Source organism: Limulus polyphemus, unplaced genomic scaffold (assembly GCF_000517525.1).
Source record: "Limulus polyphemus unplaced genomic scaffold, Limulus_polyphemus-2.1.2 Scaffold1164, whole genome shotgun sequence".
NCBI classification, from domain to species: domain Eukaryota; kingdom Metazoa; phylum Arthropoda; class Merostomata; order Xiphosura; family Limulidae; genus Limulus; species Limulus polyphemus.
In genome coordinates, this window is record NW_013666774.1 from 36,437 (window position 1) to 43,794 (window position 7,358).

Sequence of the window (7,358 nt, forward strand, 5' to 3'; positions counted from 1 at the left end):
AAGACACAAGATATTTATTAGTGGGTCACCTATCAAGAAATATACCAGTTTTCTTTAATAAGACACAAGATATTTATTAGTGGGTCACCTATCAAGAAATATACCTGTTTTCTTTAATAAGATGCAAGATGTTTATTAGTGGGTCACCTACCAAGAAATACACTTGTTTTGTTTAATAAGACACAAGATGTTTATTAGTGGGTCACCTACCAAGAAATACACATGTTTTCTTTAATAAGACACTAGATGTTTGTTAGTGGGTCACCTACCAAGAAATACACCTGTTTTCTTGAATAAGACAAGTTTATTCATGTATAATTGGCCAAGAAATTAACTGTTCTTGGTTTTCTTATTTAATAAGATAATGATCATCAATCAAAAATATATCAGTTTACAAATCATAGGAGATAGAACAAATGGCTAATCAAGCAAAAATATTACAATAATATAATTCTAAACAGTTTTATAAACAGATTAAGTATGGGTAACCATAGTGCTATTGTGTTGTTATTCTGCACATACATGTATTTGTATTGTTTATTCTTTCTCGGGGGAAGTTACTAAACAGTATTTCTTCAAATAATTGACTCCAGTATATTGATGATATGTTTTAAGATGTGGAGTCAATCTCAAAGCTTTATTTACATTCCACACTTACTTAATCTTGATTCATTAGTGTATAAAATGTACACTTAAACAGTACTTAAAGTTATTTTAATTTCTTAACGTCAATAACAGTTTAACAGCAAAAGTATTAGCCAACATTCACAATAGAGCTAATGTTAAAATCATCACTTCTGTATTTTTCTTTAAATTGTCCTCTCACAATCATTGGCTACTTGCACAAAATTTGCCATGTTAAAACTGACCATAGGATATCTAGTGGTAATTCAATGTAGTGAGTAACGTATCAAAGCGATGCTTTACATTGTGGTTAGTAGGTGTACTTTAATTTGTAATATTTGAAGCTCCAGTTCTTATCTTTATTTGTTTCTTTACTTACACTCTTATCTCTTATTTTTACAAATATGGGTATATGGCACTGCTACATATTTACCTTTTTAAAAAAACAAAAAAACATGCGAGTTCAAGAGAGCTGTAAGAACAGCTGGGTGTAATGTGGTATTCATGATGAGTTCATCTCACTTTAGGTATGGGCTTATACTTCATGATTCTGGAAATTATTTTAAAATCACAAAAAATATTAAATTGATTATCTGCACTTTTTTCAAATAAGCACTTTTTTACAATTATGATAGGAAAAGAAGGAGTCATTGCTTTTCAGTTTGTTTGGGCCGAGAAAACTAAATAATCAATCTCATAATATAAGCATCTGACTTAGTCTAACAAATTTTCAAACTTTTGGAACTTAAATCACTGGGTAAATATTAAATACATTAATAAATATTAATAAATGCTTTATGTTACTGTTATGCCCTTTAATGTAAGACATCTTAGTCTTAACAGAGTATAACTTTTAATATTTCCATTTTGATATTTTTTAAGTCTTAGATTTCTGTGTTATGAATCTCAGCTAACAAGAACCAGGAAAAGTCGGATATGGTTAAACAGAAATAATGGCACTATGGAATATGAAAATATAACTACAGAGATTATTAGGTTATATAACTACAACAGAAAGCATTATATGCATACTTATGTAACACACAGGTTCAGTCTGATAGACAAGATAGTATGTCCAAACTCTATCTAACCTTATGACAGCAAGAAAGAAAAGTTCTAAACTCAGACATCTTAAGATATGTGAAAATTTACAGAAGTATCCAGTACTCTTTGACTAATGCATATACATTGTTTATTAAATATCACATTAGAATATAATATTCATTTGTATAAAGTTATCTTCTTTTTTTTACTTTCATTCCAAAAGTTCACTTGCATTAAGTAAATCGTCATTAGTCATAGGAAAAGATGAAGCATTAAATTCACCAGAACTGACTGAATCTCTAAAATCCCCTTCTTTCTCTTCTGATCTTTATATATTTTATGTTTATCATTCATTGTCTAAACATTTAGTCTATTTCTATTTGCCTAACCAGTTGAATTCTACTAAACAAGTTATACTATTGCAGGTTAGAGGAGAAGTTGGGTTTTTTTTTGGGGGGGGGGTAGAGTTGCAGTGGTGGAAAGGGAGAAATGTAAATTTCTTGAAGGAGGGGCAAGGCTTAGTGAAGAACTTAAACTACTGCATGCAGAGGGTACAGTTGGCAAACAGGATTTCAAGGGAGCTAAGAAAGGAAATAGGGCTAAGATCTTAGGGGCAAGGATGGGCTTGGGTTTAGGTTAAGCAACCGATTCCAAGCACTTGCTAGTGATGAGTGTAATTTAAAATCCACGATTAATTGTTGCTGTTGTAATGCTAGGAGTATTAAAAATAAAATTGATGAGTTCAAAGCAGTTAAGGAAACTGAGGGTTTTGATATTATGGATATCACTGAGAATTGGTTGGACTTGAAGTATTTTGATGAGAGAAATTTTTTTTGAATTACCAGGCTACAGATTATTTAATAGAGATAGAGTATTGAAGAAAGGGGGAGGAGTAGCTTTATATGTGAGGAGTGAATTGCATCCTGTTGAGTTAGAGCATATTAAAGAAAATAGCACTGAGATTGAGTCAGTTTGGGTTAGTGGATATAAATAGAAATATCTTGTAATTGGGATTTGTCATAGGTCAGAATATGGAAATTAATGAGAAACTGTATAATGAGATCAGAATGGTAGCTGAAAAAGATGTTATTATGGGATATTTTAATTTTAGGGATATTGATTGGGAAAATTTTGAGCCTCACAGTGAGGAGGATAGGTTTTTGGAAATTGTTCAGGATACTTTTATACACCAACTGGTGATGGAACCTACAAGAGAGAAAGCTATATTAGATTTAATATTAGCATCTGATGTGAATATGATAGAGTTGTGGTTGGTGAGCATTTAAGTACAAACGGCAATTGCACTATTAAGCTTGGGATTTTATTACATGTAGAACTGAGGAAAAATAGTAACCTGATTCCAAATTTCAGAAATACCAATTTTGATGGAATGAGACATGATCTGGCTTGTGTAGAGTTGGGAAGGGATCTTGAACAGATGTGGGAAGCATTCAGGGAAAAATTGATATGCATGCAGAACATACATATTCCCTACAGAAAAAAAAGGCAATGGAGCAGAATAAGTCAGTATGGTTTAGTAAAGGTTTAAGAGATCATAATAGGAATAAACATAATAAATTCAAGAAATTTAAATTTACTGGAAATAATAAGGACTTGGAGGACTATAGGAAATCAAGAGAGCTGGTTAAAAGGACAAAAACTGTATTTGAAAGGAGAGAGTTGGCTGAGAGAGTTAAATCAAACAATAAGAAATTCTTTAGGTATATAATGAGTAAGCAAAATGCCAGGATGGGAATTGGGCCTCTTAAAAATGATAGTGGGGAGCTGATTTCAGAAGATTATGAGATGGTAAACTTGTTAAATTATATGTTCTCTTCAGTTTTACGAAGGAAGATGCAAGTATTATGCCTCAACCAGGGCACTTAATATATGGGGAAATTATTGATGTAAAAAATATTTTAAGCTTTGAAATTGTAAGACAAAAGTTGGGGAAACTAAATATTGATTTGTCCCCTGTACCAAACAACTTTTATCCTAGAGTTTTAAAGGAACTTAAAGATTTTATTTGTGAACTGCTAGCTAATGTTTTTTATAGGTCACTGAGTAGTGGAAGAGTATTAGAAGATTGGAAGTTAGCTAATGTTAGTGCAATATTTAAAGGAGGTGATAAACATTGTCCAGCCAATTATAGGCCAGTTAGTCTTACATCAATAGTTGGAAAGGTTTTGGAGAGTGTGATTAAAGATGCATTGCAGAGTCACTTAAAGAAGTTTTATATAATGTCAGAAAGCCAGCATGGCTTCACTAAGGGAAAATCTTTTTAACAAATCTTCTGACATTCTTTGAGGATGTTGCTGCAAGAGTTGATGAAGGAAATACTGTGGATTTGGTTTCAGAAAGCATTTGATAAGGTGCCTCACAAAAGACTTGTTACAAAAATGAAATCTGTGGGTGTGGGGTAAATGTTATTAAATTGGATAGAAAATTGGCTGGAGAGTAGAAAGCAGAGAGTAATAATAAATATAGCAGTGGCAGAACAAGCGGTTCAGGGGCTCTGGGGGCAAAAAAATGATCTGGGTTCCCTTGTTTCAGAAGATAAGACCAGACCAGGCATCACAGGCCCTGGGGCAATTCCCCGTCAGCCCCGCATTAGTTCTGCCTCTGAAATGGAGTTAGATCATAGTTACATAAAGTGTGCCTCAGGGCTTTGTGCTGAGTCTTCGGCTGTTTGTGATTTATATTAATGATACTGATTCTGGAATGACTAACAAAGTATTGAAGTTTATAGATGACATTAAGATATTTAGGGTGGCTGACTGTGTGAAAATACTGCAGACTTACAGGGAGATTTAGATCATTTGATGCATTGGGCCAATACGTGGCAGATGATGTTTAACTATCCAAAATGTAAAATGATGCACATAGATTTTCATAATTCAAATTATTGTTATGATTTAAATGGGAATACAGTAAATACTGTGGTTGAAGAAAAAGATCTTGGTGTTGTGATTGAAAAATCACTTAAATCATCTAAACGGTGTATTGTAGTTAGCAATAGGACTAATAGAATCTTGGGTAGCATCTTTAGAAATATTGAATACAAGACAATGGATATTATTGTTTCACTATATAGATCACTTGTAAGGCCTCATTTAGAGTACTGTGTACAGTTTTGGGCTCCCTTCCTCAAGAAGGACATTGAATTGTTGAAGAAGGTTCAGAGAAGAGCCACTAGGATGATACCTGGGATGGTGAGATTGTCCTGTGAGGAGAGACTAGAATCTCTAAACTTGTTTTCTCTGGAAAGAAGGGTCAGAGGGGATTTGATTGAGGTGTTTAAGATTACTAAGAATATTGATAATATAGATTTATCAAACTTTTTTAGGTTTAGTGGTGAAAACAATAGGACAAGGGGTCATAAGTGCAAATTTTGGCAGCATAGGAATCGTCTGCAGTTTAGACAGTATTATTTTTCAAACAGGGTGGTTGGCTTTTGGAATGAGCTGCTTTCAAGGGTGGTGGAGGTAGAAAATTGAACTGAGTTCAAGAAAAGATTGGATGAATACATGAATAGTAGGGATGGTTATAGTTGGGAGCTGGAAGGGACATCCTTGATGGGCTAATAAGCTCGTTTTTGTCCCTTTAAAATTTAATGACTTATGAATTCATTAAGACATCTGTAAAATCAGACGTGCATGGAAGAAATCTATAATTTCCACATGTTTTAAACCAGAAGTGTTATATCATGCATAGTTCTGTTTTGTGGGGTTTGCAGTTGAATTCTAGAGTGTGTATCATTTATTTTTTTATATCTAGAAACATTTGAGAAAGTTAACAGCTACATTCAATATTTATTTTATGTTTTCATTTTCTCTCTTGTGATCCTATAGAATGTTCATACTTCTTTGATTTCTTTTCCCAACACATGTTCTAACTTTGGTCAAATGTGATGTATTCTATACTGTTTCTCCTCAGTGTTTGAATGTCTGACTTTACTCTGCTTAATAACCCACTTAAATCAACATTTATAAAACATTTAAATTTATAATAAATGCACAGTTTGTTTCAATTATTCACTCAAAACCTGCCAGTGACTCAACAGTAATCCAGAAGATTTATAATGTTAAAAACCAGGTTTCAGTACCCAGAGTGGGCACAGCCAGATAGCTCATTGTGTAGCTTTGTGCTTAGCAAAAACAAACGTTCATTCACAAGTGAACCACTAACTATTAAGAAAGTATTCAGACTCTTATATGACAGGACTTTTAACAACCATAGTAACATAAATAGCATGAAAGGTCTAATATATGTAACTATTGTGTTAAACAGTGCAAGTTGTTTTTCTTCTTTCTGTAATTAAGTGTAAATCTTATTGTTTTCAATACAGCAAGCTTGATGACAAGGAATACATAAAATTTTATATAGATGTGAACAATCATCTGTAAGCCTAATAATATCTCAAATAATTTTTTGAGGTATTACTAACTTGGTTAAGTTGCTGAGACTTGTCTGGAATGTCAGGGAGTTCTGCATCAACAGAAAAAAGTGTATCTGAGGGGAACACCAATACCATACTGTTGATGCATCAGCTGAAACAAACAAGAATATGAGTGACACAGAAAAACAACTTTGTAACTCAGACATAATCGTAGCAAAAAAAGAGAAGCCATGCTTTTCCAAATGGCATCTTTAAGTGTTCAAAATGTCTCCTGACCCTGCATCAGCGAGAAGTTACATAGGATTTTGAAATTATGATACATCAGTAGGATTTTACACAGGACTTCTGAATTATGATACAGTTCGAGTGATTTTTAGTACTTGGAACCGAGATGTAAAAATATGTATTACTGGAAATGATAAAAAATGCCAAAAAGGTGGACTGGGCAGAACATTGATTGGTAAAGGATAGTTTTTTTATGACACCAGTACATTTATGGCTTGTAATTTTCATAAAAGAAATTTTGTAATTTCACCATCACGTGTGATTTCAGTATTATAAACATGCATAACTTTTCTTTCTATCGAGCTTATCAGCCTTCCTCCTTTACCAGCACTGATGCAGTGAAAAAAAAACACTTCTTCAAACTGATACATTTTTTTGGAACTACAGTTATTATAGACTATTTGGAAATAAAATACAAAAACCATCTGCTCTTTTGGCTCTAAAAGAAACATTTTTAAAACTAGAAAACATACAAATTTTTCATTGCCATAATTTCTGTAAAACTTGTATGTTTTGTATCATATTTATATGGTGGCAGGCCTTCTCAAAAAACTGAAAACTGTGAAATACTAGAGACGTTAAAACCTTTTAATACCATTCCTGCAGATATACGTTTTGATTTGCAGATGTTCTGTCAAGAATGTAACTTTCAACATCCCTCCATTTGCCTAAAATGAAACTTGAACAAATGCCATCTTCACACTTACTCAAAACATGGCAGATTTACCATGTCAGAGTTCACACAAAATGGTTCAAGATTCTGAGTGTTATCCTACCATTAAATGTGACTGTACTTGCTTATCATATTTTAGTTGTATGCAGTCATATTGAGAATTTTCCATGCAGTGTCATAATGTATATTGCCATTGTTTAAAAACTGGTAGAGTCAAATAATCTCTTGTCAGTATTTTCAAAATATGTCTTCTTTTACTAAAACTTCATCTATCTATATTCCTAAAATGTATATGTAATTTGCAAAGGTGAAATACTTGAAGAAAATGTGTTA